The sequence below is a fragment of the Loxodonta africana genome, chromosome 15 (genome assembly GCF_030014295.1).
Source record: "Loxodonta africana isolate mLoxAfr1 chromosome 15, mLoxAfr1.hap2, whole genome shotgun sequence".
In the NCBI taxonomy this organism is placed as follows: Eukaryota; Metazoa; Chordata; class Mammalia; order Proboscidea; family Elephantidae; genus Loxodonta; species Loxodonta africana.
The window spans coordinates 36,139,004-36,154,180 of NC_087356.1; the positions used below are offsets into that span (position 1 = coordinate 36,139,004).

Below are 15,177 nucleotides of genomic sequence, written 5' to 3' on the forward strand. Positions count from 1 at the left end.
CCATCACTTCCAAGACAGAAGGGAACACATAGATGGTAAATTTTGATGGTACAGTAGAAAATATGAAAGAAAGATCTGGAGGTTGATTTGAGGAGTGAATACACAGAATAGACGTAGCAGGATGTGTGAGTGTGTGTGTTTTACATTTTTAAAACTGTGTAGCACCTGAGATGAAATGGAAGATGTGACTGAGAAAGCAAAGGGAAACATGCAAGGAAAACAAATTAGTGTTGTTAAGTCTTAGAAGCATTTTCTGGATACTACTGTGCACTGTGCTTTGTACTGATGAAACAATAAAACACAGCAACCCATTGCCAAATCCAGACTGAAAAAGTGACAATATCATAAGATTGGTAGTGAGAGTACCTGGTTTTGAGTCCTGGCTTGGCCACTAATTAACAGAGCATCTTTGAACAAATCATACTTTCTCTAGGTCTCTATTTCTTCATCTTAACACAAGAGGTAGGGATAAGTTGCTCTCTAAATCCAAAGAGTCATTTAAAAAATGCTTCCCTGTTACACAAGTATTGGGGACAACATTGCCGATCCTCAGCATGTGGCCTGACCACAGCTCTGAACTACAGATAATAATAGGTTGGAACAGATTCCTTGGCCTGGTCTGTTCTGACTTCTCCTGGACACTGTGTCCCAGAGATTTTATACTTATTCAAAGGGTGGGTTGTCTGTTTGGTAATATTCCCTTTACATTTTAAATGGTAGATAGCAACTCATGCTGATATCTTTCCTTTATTGCCAAAATAGTCTGAAATATTTCTAGTAGCCTGAGAATAACTGTTAAGGACTTACTGAAATAACTAAGTCCCATGAGGCCTAGATGCCCTTCAGATCCAACCCGTAATGGACATGTGGCCTCATTTGGGGGAACTGAGATCCATGAGGCCACCCTGTGGAACAACACACTAGACCACTCACTTAGTTAAGCCTGTCACTCACTGGCCATGTAATCTGTTGTCCTTAGTCTTCCTTGGCTGGAGTCTCATTGATCCACTATTGATTAGAAGCCCCTTCCCTTTCATTACATATAATGGGTGTTTTCCTGCATTCCCTCATCCCTCGTACTCCAGAATGCTACTAAAATAGAAATTTCAGCTGAGTCACTTTCCAAAGTGAGGTGTGAGACCAAGAGGTATATTTTTCTAAGCAACTGGCTAAAAGCTGGTTAGTCACCTGTTAATGCCCTCACCCACACTGGAGACATAAAGGGATCAATACATAAATATTAGAGGGAAGGCATTTTCTGAGAGGGCTCTCAGTCTGCTGTGCCAGCCCTTTATTTTAAGCAAAGGGAGACAGTCTTTTGAAGGAGCACTAGGAAATCTGGAAAAGTCTGCTGTATGCCCATGGGGGCACAGTGGAATGAAGTCTCACTAAGGCCAAGAGAATCTAAAGAGTGAGAAGGAGGCTGTAGTTGCTTCCACAGTGGAGCAATGGAAAGTTTTTGTTAGGACTGTCCTGTGTTCCCAAAGTGTGTCTATGAAAAGGGTTGGTATTTTCTGTGCACCTTCCTCAGAGAGTTGGTGTGGAGTGAGCTGTCTTAGCCAAGATGGCTACCTGGAGAGGTGGACAAACCTCCACAGAAATAACTTGAAAATTACTAGATTCTTAGGGTGGTGCAAATGGTTAATGTGCTGAGCTCCTAACTGAAAGGTTGATGTTTCAAGTCCATCCAGAGGCAACTCAGAAGGAAGGACTGGTAGTCTACTTGTAGAAAATCAACCATTGAAAGTCCTATGGAGGAGCACAGTTGTACTCTGATGCACATGGGGTCACCATGTGTTGAATTCAACATGACAACAGCTGGTTTAGGAGCTAAGGCAGGGTCAAAGAGCCAGTGGAGATAAAAATGCCTTGGCCCTCAAAAAGGGAACCCAATGGTGAGAGGGCCCGCTATGAACACCTACCATTACCAGACAGCACTGGTGTTAGGGCAGTATCACTGTGCAGTGGGCAAGAACATTCCTTTCTCCCCTTTCTTTTCTCTTTTTCCCTGCTCCTCCCTGGAGGCAGAGAAAATTCCCTTTAGGAAGTTGGGAGCAGGAATTGAAACGACCATGTGAGGAAAGAGAAGAGAAGTTGAGTGAGTGCCTCCATATACATGCCATGGCCACAGTGGGGGAAGAAGAGAAGGCTTAACTTTAATACAAGAGTCAAGGTATAGCTTTTAATAGAACTGAATGTGGCTGGCAGAATAATCCAAACCAAAACCAAACCCATTGCTGTTGAGTCAATTCTGACTTATCGTGACCCTATAGGACAGAGTAGAACTACCCCATAGGGTTTCCAAGGAGCACCTGGTGGATATGAACTGCTGACCTTTTGGTTAACAGCCAAACTCTTAACCACTATGCTACCAGCGCTTCCAGTAGTCCCCCCAAAATGCCCATACCCCAATTTCTGGAACCTCTGAATACGTTACATGGCAAAGGGGAAATAAGGTTGCAGGTGCAGTTAAGGTTGCTAATAAACTGATCCTGAGGTTGGGAGATAATCCTGGATTATCCTATGGGCCTAATGAAACCCCAAGTGTCCTTATGTGTGAAAGAGGGATGCATGAGTGTTAGTGACAGAGTGATGCATTGAGAGAAAGACTCAACCAGACATTGCTGGCTTTGAAGATGGAAAGCAGCCATGAGCCAAAGAATGCAGATGATCTCTAGAAGGTAGAAAAGATAAGGAAATGAAATATCCCCTAGAGCCTCCAAAAAGGCATGCAACCCTGCCAGCACTACGATCTTAGCCCGGGGAGATCCATTTTGGACTTTGACTTTCAGAAATGTAGCATAATAAATTTGTGCTGTTTTAAGCTACACATTTTGTGATAATTTGTTACAGCAGCAAGAGGAAACTAATACACTGAATAACTGGATTAAGACTGCATTACTTCAGAACAACCAGAACATCACAGGTGCTAGCCCCAGAGAATAAATTAAAGAGAAAACCAAAAACAAAACCCATTGCTGTTGAGTTGATTATGACTCACACTGACCTATAGGACAGAGTAGAACTACCCCATAGGGTTTCCAAGGAGCGGCTGGTGGATTTGACCTGCCTACCTTTTTTTGGTTAGCAGCTGAGCTCTTTAAACACTGCGCTACCAGGGCTCCAAATATAGGCTTCATATTTGATTGTTTGACATAACAATTGCATTACTAATTATGTTATCTGTCCATCTTTCTTTCTGGAACCTGGGTCCTATGTTTCTGTCAAGCTGGTCATGCCTACTCTGGTCCTGAATTGAAATAATTTCCAAATCCAGAAACAGTACCTTTCCATGGGGCTCCACTCAGATGTGAAAAGAGTGGGCTCTATCAGCTTGGTTGTCTATCTGAGCCTCAACTGTTATGAAGGGTTGGCTCCTCCAAGCAGACAGGTCTTGATGAAGGCTATAGTATTTTGTGGCCAAAGAACTAGGGCTGAGAAGGGATCTAGTGAGGGATCAAGCTGGAGATTCAGTTTGGGGCCGGGCACCAAGGAACTTTGGATACTGTATAATGTAGGTTGTATCTTAACCAGATTATCAAAGTTCACAAAAATTTAAACTAGGGCAGTGGTAAAGGGTATAGGAAGAGTGAGAGAGATTGGAGACATTTTGGAGTTAAATGTGACAGGATTTGTGTTATAATCTGAATAAGAATCTTGGTTTTCCCTCCTGGATAACTAAGAGGCTGGGCATGTCTCTTAGCTGAGAGAGAAACTGTACAAGAGCAGGAGGAGAAGATATTTCCTTGTTAAGTCATACCATTGAGGTGATGGTGGACCACCCTTTTGGAACTATACAGCCAACTCAGCAAATTACAACTAGAGTATCAGAAGGAGGTCAGAGATTGAGATGCCAATTTAGGTATTTTCAACACAAGGATGAAAATAGTTGAAGTCGTAGAAGTGAATGAGTTTGTCTAAGAAGGAAGTACTGAGAATCATTTTTGCACCATACCTGTGCAGTAGAAGGAAGAGCTTTTTAATAAAAAGCCCATTTATAGCAATCGTGAGCATCTCAAGCAGGCTGAATGGGAGACCAGGATTCAGAGAGATTGGTGAGCAGAAAGCAAGCTGAGGTGTAAAACATAACAAAGGCTTGGTAAATATTAGATTGGTCCCAGTGAACAGAGAGAGGCAACTTTTTACAGTCAAATAAAATGTATAAACCTGAGCTGTTGATTGAGAGCAGATGGGAATGGCTGGAGTGCTGGAAAGTAAAATGAAAGGAGGAAAATTGTTAGTGATTTGGTGATGATGGCAGACCTGTGTGAAGAGAAAGTTATAAAGGTAGAAGATGGAAGAGGAAGATAGGCTATGTCAAATTCTTCATGCCCCTTATTGCTGAAATTAAGGTTAAATGACAGTATTTATGCCACAGTGGGGCCTTTTATATTGCAGTTCTCAGCTCGTGCAGTGGCTGGGCTCTAAGGCAAGTCGCACACAAACATGAGCCAGTAACCTCCACCTGAGAGGACTGGGTCCATATTGTGTTCTCAGCATCGTATTCCAGGTTGGCGTTAATGCAGGAGAGGGAGAGGCCGGTTCCTGCCTTTGAGAAGCTGATGATATAATTGAGAAGGCAAGCTCTTCACAGAAGACAACTGCTCTAATACAACCAAACTTGAGACAAATTCTTTCAACCAGTATTTCGGAACACAAGGAGATCATATTGGCATATGCAGGGTTGGTCAGGGAAGGCTTTCTGGATTATATAGTGCTTGAATCTGACCTTTGGATAGACAGAGAGAGGTAGGGTGAGCTATATAAGCAAAGACATAGCAAAGACATACCTTGGCCCTCAGGAGGTATCAATCCTGCCTTGAAGATTACAGGACTTCAGGAGGAGATGCTGCCACATGGAAACAGATGGGGAGAAGTTATATGGCATAGTGGAAGGAGCATGGGCTTGGGAGACAGACCACAGACTGGCCCTGGCTCTGACTCTGACCAGCTGGGTGACCATGGTGGATTTATTTCACCTCTCTGAGACTGAATGCCCTCACCTATCGAATAAAGATCAAAAGAAGTACCTCATAAAATTATGTCTTGTGCATTATTGTTCACTCATTTTGTTCCCTATGAAGGTACCTTGCATAGAGTAGTTGCTCATTTCCCTTTCTGTGAGGATATAACCATATAGGCAGACCCCTGCTCTGTCTCATTCTTCTCCAAGTCACCTTCCAAACAGGTACCAAAGTGTTCATTCTAAAACGTATGTCCTGTCGCTGTTCATTTGCTTAAAGCTTTCCCATTGCCTAAAGTAAAAGTGAAAGTTCTTCTGCCATCTCTGGTCCCGATTGCTGTCTCTAGCCATATACCTGCTGACCTTCCCTCTATACTGAGTCGTATTGAACTGCTTGACAATTTCTAAATACTCTAGGCTATTTGGCCCTGGCTCATACTATTCCTTCTCCCTAGAATGCCCTCCCTATGCCTCCAGCCTCTACTCTAGCCGTTACCTCCTTTCCCACCTTGTTGTTGTTGTTAGCTGCCATCCAGCTGGCTCCTGACTCCGGGCAACTTCATGTACGATGGGACAAAATGCTGCCGAGTCCTGTGCCACTCCCATGATCATTTATGGATCCAACTATTGTGATCCATCAGATTTTTACTGGCTGATTTTCGGAAGGATATCCTAGTCCATCTTAGCTTGGAAGCTCTGCTAAAACTTGTTCAGCATCATAATGACACACAAGCTTCACTAATCGATAGTGGTGACTACACATGAGGTGCACTGGCTGGGAATTGAACTGGGTCTCCCACATGGAAGGTGAGAATTATACCACTGAACTGTCACTGCCCTCAGTCACCCACCTCAGGGCCTGCCTTGTTGCAAGTCTTGGGATTGAAATCTTTGAAGCTTTTCCTGAATATTGCTTGCTCCTACGAACCCTCCCACAAAATACTTACTTATCCCACTTTGTGCTCGCATTCTAGCTAGCACAATTTTACTGCCCTGTGTTTGTATTTAGTGACATTTGCTCCTCTATTTCCTGACACATTCAGTGAAATTCGAGGTCATGTGAAAGCAGGAATTATATCTCTTCCTTTTATTTTGCCTGACTTTTCAGAACCTCACATAGTGATTTGTTAAATGTGCTGAGTGAATGAGTGAATGAATGAATGAAGCAGAAGACAAGCAGCAGCTTCTCACTGATTTTTTCCTCTTTAAGTGAAAAACAGGCTGGGGCAGCATCACACAGCTTCGCTACCTTTTTTGTCTTCACCTAAAATGGTAGGAGGCAGGTAACTAGTCAGAGACATGATCTTAAGCTTCCTGAATTTTACTTTGGAACCTCTCTTCAGGGGCCTTCTCCTGCCCATCTTGGTTAGATGGGCTCAGCGTATGCGCAGAAGTCCTGGGAGCTAGAGTCTGAAATTGACATAGTAAGACAGGTCCCTGAAGGCTGTTTGAAGCCCATTGCCATCGAGTCGATTCCGTCTCATAGCGACCCTGTAGGACAGAGTAGAACTGACCCATAGAGTTTCCAAGGAGCACCTGGTGGATTTGAACTGCCATCATTTTGGTTAGCAGCCTTAGCACTTAACCACTATGCCACCAGGGTTTCCGAAGGCTTTTGGGGGGACCTCAGTTAGTCAGTGCCTCTTCTGGCCCGGGTCAATGAATTGGATTTGTGTAAAACACTCCATTCTGTGTTGACACTAAGGTTAAGTGAAGGTACTCTGAAAATGCTGCCCTTGTGTCTAGATAACCCTCAGAAGCAGGGTTGACCCCAGATCAAAAAAAAAAAGAAGTCAACCATGTCTGACTTTCTAATCTCCCTTTCTCCAATCTGATTGCTACCCTCAATATCAAATTGCCTACTACATGCCTTTGTGTGTTCTCTCCTTTCACAGCTTGTCACTTGATAAGTGTATTTTATGCTAGAGGTCTTATCCTGTAGAGGCATTGACCATCTTCATCATGTCAGCTTTTCCCAAGTCCCTCTTAAGAAAATGACTATTAACATCAAGTTGGAAGGCTGTCTCATATTTGCAAAGATAATGACTGCCCTACTTGCTGGCAGGACTGCTATGGGTAAGGAAGCCTTGTGACCTGACAGATTCTGTGTGCAAATTCTGGCTCTCTGGCCTTATGATCTGGACAAGCTACTCAGCTTCTCATCCCTCTGTTTCTTTATTTGTAAAATGGAGATTTGTAAAATGTGGGGGTTTGGAGAATGTGTTTAGGAGTTAGTTGGTGGGGTTCAAACCTGACTTTTCCACTTACTGTGGTGTGACCTTGGAAAACCTACTGAACCTTGCTGTGCCTCACTTTCTTCCTCCTAGGGTTTTGTGAGGATATCATGAGAAAATATAAATAAAGCTTCTAAAAACGTGCTTGTTGCGCAGTTAACACCCACACATTTTAGCTCTTCTTATGTTGTTTGAGAGGCTGTGAAAATTGAATGAAATAGTAACCTTGGAAGTGTCTTAAGCGCTGTACAGCCATCCAGGACTCCCTTGGATATAAACTTCTCTAGGAACTTTATGGATTTTATCCTCATCTTATCACTCTTTTAACATTTTTTTCAGGTAATAAAAGATTGTCATTGTGTGCACACATGTCTGTATTTCAGAGAAGAGAACCTGAAAAGATTATGACCCAGCTGATCTCACCACCCAGAATGCCCAGGAAAATGTGCCTTTGGTGTCAAATCACAGAATCTCACTCTGACCCAGAAAATTCAAGAACGATGATAGCAATTACCAAAAAACCAAAAACCCACTGCCATCGAGTCAATTCCGACTCATAGTGACACTATAGGACAGAGTAGAACGGCCCCATAGAGTTTCCAAGGAGTGCCTGGTGGACTCAAACTGCTGATCTCTTGGTTAGCAGCGGTAGCACTCAACAACTACGCCGCCAGGGTTTCCGATGATAGCAATTAAAAAAAAAAAAAAAAAGCCTCTATAATTAAAAGGGTTGGAAAAACTTCCAAACTACTTACTTTCGTAGGCTTGTCAAAATGATGACATGGGGGATTATTTATTTATTTATTTTTGAAGAAAGCAAAATAGGTGTTGTCGTTGGTATTAGGTGCTATCAAGTCAGTTCCGACTCATAGTGACCCTATGTATAACAATGAAACGCCACTCAGTCTTGCACCATCCTTACAATCATTGCTGTTTGAGCCCATTGTATCAGCCACCGTGTCAATCCATCTTGTTGAGGATCTTCCCCTTTTTCACTGGCCCTCTACTTTGCCAAACAGGGTGTCCTTCTCCAGGGACTGGTACCTCCTGATCACATGCCCAGAATACTTGAGACAAAGTTTCATCCTCACTTCTAAGGAGCGTTCTGGCTGTACTTCTTCCAAGACAGATTTATTCGTTCTTCTGGCAGTTCATGTGTATTCAATATTGTTTGCCAACACCATAATTCAAATGCATCAATTCTTCTTTGGTCTTCCCTATTCATTGTCCAGGTTTCACATGCATATGAGGCGATTAAAAACACCATGGCTTGGGTCAGAAGCACCTCAGTCCTCAAAGTGACATCTTTGCTTTTTAACCCTTTAAAGAGATCTTTTGCAGCAAATTTGCCGAATGCAGTAAGTCCTTTGATTTCTTGAGTGTAGCTCACTGGGTTTTAGTTTTTTTGTTTTTTTTTTTTTAGCTTCCATGGGCTTTGATTCTGAATCCAAGTAAAATGAAATAGTTGACAGCTTCAATATTTTCACGATTTATCATGATATTACTTATTGGTCCATTTGTGAGGATTTTTGTTTTCTTTATGTTGAGGTCTAAATCTTACTAAAAGCTGTAGCCTTTGATCTTCTTTAGTAAGTTCTTCAAGACCTCTTCACTTTCAGCAAGTGAGGTTGTGTCATCTGCATATTGTAGGTTGGTAATAAGTCTTCCTTCAATCCTGATGCCATGTTCTTCTTTACATAGCCCAGCTTCTCAGATTATTTGCTCAGCATACAGATTGAATAAGTATGGTTAAAGAATACAATTCCAGTTTCCTGATTTTTAGCCATACAGTATTCCCTTTTTTCTGTTTGAACAACTGCCTCTTGGTCTGTGTACAGGTTCCTCAAGACCACAATTAAGTATTCTGTGGAATTTTCTTTCCTTGCAATGTTATCCACAATTTGTTATGATCCACACAGCTGAATACTTCCCCATAGTCAATAAACACTGGTAAACACGTTTCTGGTATTCTCTGCTTTCAGCCAAGATCCACCTGATATCAGTAATGATATCCTTTGTTCTATGCCCTCTTAATCTGGCTTAAATTTCTGGCAGTTTCCTCTCCATGTACTCTGCTGCAGCTATTTTTGAATTATTTTCAGCAAAATTTTATTTGCATGTGATATTGATGATATTGTTGGATAATTTATGCATTCTGTTGGATCACCTTTTTTGAAACAGGCATAAATGTGGGTCTCTTTCATTTGGTTGGCCAGGTAACTATCTTCCAAATTTCTTGGTGTAGATGAGTGAGCACTTCCAGCATTGCATCCATTTGTTGAAATATGTCTAGTGGTATTCTGTCAGTCGCTGGAGCCTTGTTTTTCACCAATGCCTTCAATGCAGTTTGGACTTCTTCCTTTAATACCCTTGGTTCTTGATCATATGCTACCTTCTGAAATGGTTGAATGTCGACCAACTTTTTTTGGTACAGTGCCTCTGTGTAGTCTTTTCATTTTCTTTTGATGCTTCCTGCATCGTTTAATATTTTGCCCATAAACCCAAAATCCATTGCCATTGAGTCCATTCCTACCCATAGAAACCCTATAGAATCCTTCAATATTGCAATTTGAGGCTTTGATTTTTTCTTCAGTTCTTTCAGCTTCAGAAATGCTGAACAGTTTCTTCTCTTGATTTTCTATCTCCAGGTCTTTGCATATTTCATTATAATACTTTACTATGTCTTCACAAGCTGCCCTTTGAAATCTTCTGTTCAGCTCTTTTACTTCATCATTTCTTCCATTTGCTTTAGCTACTGTACATTCAAGACCAGTTTTCAGAGCCTCTTTTGACATCCATTTTGGTCTTTTCTTTCTTTCCTGTCTTTTGAATGACTTTTTGCTTTCTTCATGTATGATGTCCTTGATATCATCCAGCAACTCATCTGGTCTGTTATTAGTGTTCAATGTGTCAAATCTGTTCTGGAGATGGTCTCTAAATTCAGGTGCGATATATTCAAGATTATACTTTGGCTTTCTTGGACTTGTTTTAATTTTCGTCAGCTTCAACTTGAAGTTGCACATGAGCAATTCACAGTTGGCCCCTGACCTTGTTCTGACTGATAATATTGAGCTTCTCCATTATTTCTTTCCACAGAAATAGCCAATTTGATTCCTGTGTATTGAATCTGGCCAGGTCCATTTGTATAGTCACCATTTATGTTGAAAAAAGGTATTTGCAATGAATAAGTCATTGGTCTTGCAAAATTCTATCATGTGATCTCCAGCATCGCTTCTATCACCAAGGTCATATTTTTTAACCACTGTTCCTTCTTCTTTGTTTCCCACTTTCACATTCCAAAACCAAAAGCAACAATAATAATAATAATAAAAATGTTGCCATTGAGCCAATTTCAACTCCAAGCAACCCTATAGGACAGGGTAGAACTGCCCCATAAGGTTTTCGAAGAGTGGTTGGTGGATTCTAGCTACAGACCTTTTGGTTAGCAGCCAAATGCTTACCCACTGTGCCACCAGTAAGTATCAATGTATCTTGATTGCATGTTTGATCAATTTCAGACTGCAGAAGTTGGTAAAAATCTTCAGTTTTTCCACCTTTGGCATTAGTGGTTGGTGCATGAATTTGAACAATAGTCATATTAAGTGGTTTTCCTTGTAGGCATATGGATATTATCCTATCACTTACAGAGTTGTACTTCAAGATAGATCTTGAAATGTTCTTTTTGGTAATTAATGTGATGTCCTTCCTCTTCAATTTGTCATTCCTGGCATAGCAGACCATCTGATTGTCATTTTCAAAATGGCCAATACCAGGCCATTCCAGTTCACTAATGCCTAGGATATCTATCTTCAAGTGTTCCATTTCTTTTTTGACAATTTCTGATTTTCCTAGATTCATGCTTCATACATTCCACATTCCATTTATTAATGGATGTTTGCAGCTGTTTCTCCTCATTTTGAGTTGTGCCACATCACCAAATGAAAGTCCTGAAATCTTTATTTCATCCATGTTGTTAAGGTTGACTCAACTTTGAGGAGGCAGCTCTTCCCCAGCTGTATTTTGAGTGCTTTCCAATCTGACAGGCTCATTTTGAGCACTATATCAGAAAATGTTCTGCTGCTATTCATAAGATTTCACTGGCCAATTTTTTTTTAACAAGTAGATAGCCAGGTCCTTCTTCCCCTTCTATCATAGCCTGGAAGCTTTGCTGACACCTGCCCAACATGGGTGACCTTGCTGGTATTTGAAATACTGGTGGCATAGCTTCCAGCACCACAGAAACATACAAGCCACTACAGTATGACAAACTGACAGATAAGTGGTGGAAAATAGGTAGAGTGTAAATGTTGTCTGGAAATTAAAGCTGACTGGGCACCATTGTCCCTTGAAGAATCTGTGGTAGATTTGTGGGTCTCAAACTTGAGTTGCCTCATAGTCACCTGGAGGGTTTTTTGAGACACAGATTTCTGGGCCCCATCCCCAGAGCTCCCAATTTAGTACACCTGGGTGGAGCCCGAGAATTCATATTTCTAATAAATGCCCAGGTGATGCTGATATTGCTCATCCTGGGTTAAATCAGTTTTATTGAAACTTGCCTATAATAAGAGCCAGTGGTTGAATTCCTTTAGAAACAAAAATTGTCAGGCTCACTGCAGACCTTTGGAATCAGAATCTCCTAATGAAATATAAGTTTATCAACCATTCCAGGTGATTCTTTTTAAAAAAAAAAATAATAATAATTTTTATTGAGCTTTAAGTGAATGTTTACAAATCAAGTCAGTCTGTCACATATAAGCTTATATACACCTTACTCCATACTCCCACTTACTCTCCCCCTAATGAGTCAGCCCGCTCCCTCCTTCCAGTCTCTCCTTTCGTGACAATTTTGCCAGTTTCTAACCCTCTCTACCCTCATATCTCCCCTCCAGACAGGAGATGCTAACACAGTCTCAAGTGTCCACCTGATACAAGCAGCTCACTCTTCATCAGCATCTCTCTCCAACCCATTGTCCAGTCCCTTCCATGCCAGGTGATTCTTATGATGGGCAAACTCAAAAACACTGAAAAGGAGGTTAATCTCGAAGGCCTCTCTTTGCTCTGCCTTCATTAAGGAAGCATCAAAGCTGAGGGACACTGACTAGAGACTCAGGGGAGCAGGAAACACATGGGAATGCACTAACTAAATTCAGGATAAATTTAGATTACATTTAGAATGAGGAAATGTTTTTCTCCACTTGGACTGCACATTATGGTGGGATAGGGAGCTTAAAAATTCCCACATGTAGTCCGTACCCAAGAACAATCACAGCAAAATCCACGAGGGTGGTGAATCCTCTGATTGGTATTTTTTAATGCCTCTCAAGAGTTTTCAATATGTATCCAACATTGAGAATGACAGACAGAGACCTGGATCCTTGTCCCCATTTTGACACTAATTAGCTTTTTGAGCAAGAGAAAATGTTCTAATCTTTTTAGAGTAAGTTTTACTCTTGGTAAAATGAATGGGGGTGGGCACATGAGAAAGGGTATGAGCTTTTGTCTGGATTAAATCAGTGGTCCTCAAACCTGAATGCGCATTTGAATCATCCAGAGAAATTATAAAAAATGAAAATATTTTGATGTGTAGGCCTCATTCAAGAATCTCCAAAGTACAGCCTAAACTTTGTTTTTTTTTTTTTTGTTTTTTTAACTCGTTAGGTGATTTGAATGTGTGGCTATTGGACTAAAGAATTTTGTCCCTTCTGGGTAATATATACTCCTATATGAGTTGATAGTGAGTCCTCTTGGTTAAGAGCTTGGCCGTTAAATGAAAGGTAGGTGGTTTGACCCTACTGGCTGGGAGCAAGATGTGGCAGTCTGCTTCCATAAAGATTAAAGCCTTGGAAATTCTGTGGGGGCAGTTCTACTCTGTGCTGTAAGGTCACTATGAGTTAGAATCAATGCGACAGCAATGGGTTTATATGAGTTGATCATTTGACTTCCTTTAGTTGGTGTCAAATAATTTGCTGAAAAAAACAGAGATTGTGTCAAATAAATATCCTCCTTCAGAAGACTTTTCTCATCATGCATTACTTACTACTTACTGCACTATAGTAGCTCATTGGAAACCCTGGTGGCATAGTGGTTAAGTGCTACAGCTGCTAATCAAGAGGTCGGCAGTTCAAATCTGCCAGGCGCTCCTTGGAAACTCTATGGGGCAGTTCTACTATGTCCTATAGGGTCGCTATGAGTCAGAATCGACTCAACGGCAGTGGGTTTTTTTGGTTTTACTGGGTGGGAGCTCATTTAATAATATAAGAGGAGCTAAACTTTGTGGGGAATCTCTGGATGTATGAACAGTTAACACACTTCTTGGCTGCTAACCAAAAGGTTGGAGGTTTGAGTCCACCCAGAGGCACCTTGGAAGAAAGTCCTGGTGCTCTACTGCTGAAAGATCAGCCGTGAAAAAGCCTACACAACATAGTTTGACTCTCACACACGAGTTTACCGTGAGTCAGAATCAACTCAATGGCAACTAGTTAAGTTAACCATTTGCAGAGAATTCATTACATGATTGTTGTTGTCAGGTGCTGTCGAGTCTGTTCCGACTCATTGCGACCCTATGCACAGCAGAACAAAACGCTGCCCAGTCCTGAGCCATCCTTACTACCGTTGTTAGGCTGGAGCTCATGGTTGCACCCACTGTGTCAATCCACCTTGTTGAGGGTCTTCCTCTTTTCTGCTGACCCTGTACTTTGCCAAGCATGATGTCCTTCTCCAGGGACTGATCCCTCCTGATATATCCAAAGTATGTAAGACGTGGTCTCGCAATCCTTGCTTCTAAGGAGCATTCTGGTTGTACCTCTTCTAAGATGTATCTGTTCATTCTTTTGGCAGTCCATGGTATAGCCAATATTCTTTGCCAACACCACAATTCAAAGGCGTCAATTCTTCTTCAGCCTTCCTTATTCATTGTCCAGGTTTCACATACATATGATGCTATTGAAAATACCATGGCTTGGGTTAGGCCCACCTTAGTCTTCGAGGTGACATCTTTGCTCTTCAGCACTTTAAAGAGGCCTTTTGGAGGAGATTTACCCAATGCAATGCGTCTTTTGATTTCTTGACTGCTGCTTCCATGGCTGTTGATTGTGGATCCAAGTATAACGAAATCCTTGACAGTGTCAATCTTTTCTCCGTTTATCATGATCTTGCTCATTTGTCCAGTTGTGAGGATTTTTGTTTTCTTTATGCTGAGGTGCAATCCATACTGAAGGCTGCGGTCTTTGATCTTCATTAATAAGTGCTTCAAGTTCTTTTCACTTTCAGCAAGCAAGGTTGTGTCATCTGCATAATGCAGATGCCCCATTCTTCTTTTTATAGTCCAGCTTCTCGGATTATTTGCTCAGCATACAGATTGAATAGGTGTGGTGAAAGACTACAAGCATGATGCATACCTTTCCTGACTTTAAACCAATCAGTATCCCCTTGTTCTGTCTGAACAACTGCCTCTTGACCCATGTAAAGGTTCCTCATAAGCAAAATTAAGTGTTGTGGAATTCCCATTCTTCTCAATGTTATCCATAATTTGTTATGATCCACACAGTCAAATGCCTTTGCATAGTCCATAAAACACAGGTAAACATCCTTCTGGTATTCTCTGCTCTCAGCCAAGATCCTTCTGACATCAGCAATGATACCGCTGGTTCCAAGTCCTCTTCTGAAAGACCGGCCTGTATTCCTGGCATTTCCCTGTCGATATTCTGCTGCAGCCATTTTTGAATGATCTTCAGCAAAATTTTGCTTGAGTGTAATATTAATGATATTGTTCTGTAATTTCCACATTCGATTGGATCACCTTTCTTGGGAATAGGCATAAATACGGATCTCTTCCAGTCAGTTGGCCAGGAAGCTGTCTTCCATATTTCTTGGCATAGACGAGTGAGGACCTCCAGCACTGCATCTGTTTGTTGAAACATCTCAATTGATATTCCATCAATTCCTGGAGCCTTTTTTTTTTGCCAATGCCTTCAGAGCAGC

The 15,177-nt window shown here is 41.5% G+C and overlaps 1 protein-coding gene across 6 annotated transcripts in view; it reads left to right on the forward strand.

The window, feature by feature from the left end:
* CTNNA2 (catenin alpha 2) overlaps nt 1–15,177 on the forward strand; it is a 1,142,650-nt gene that overhangs the window by 954,705 nt on the left and 172,768 nt on the right. The gene's annotated exons all lie outside the window — the stretch shown is intronic.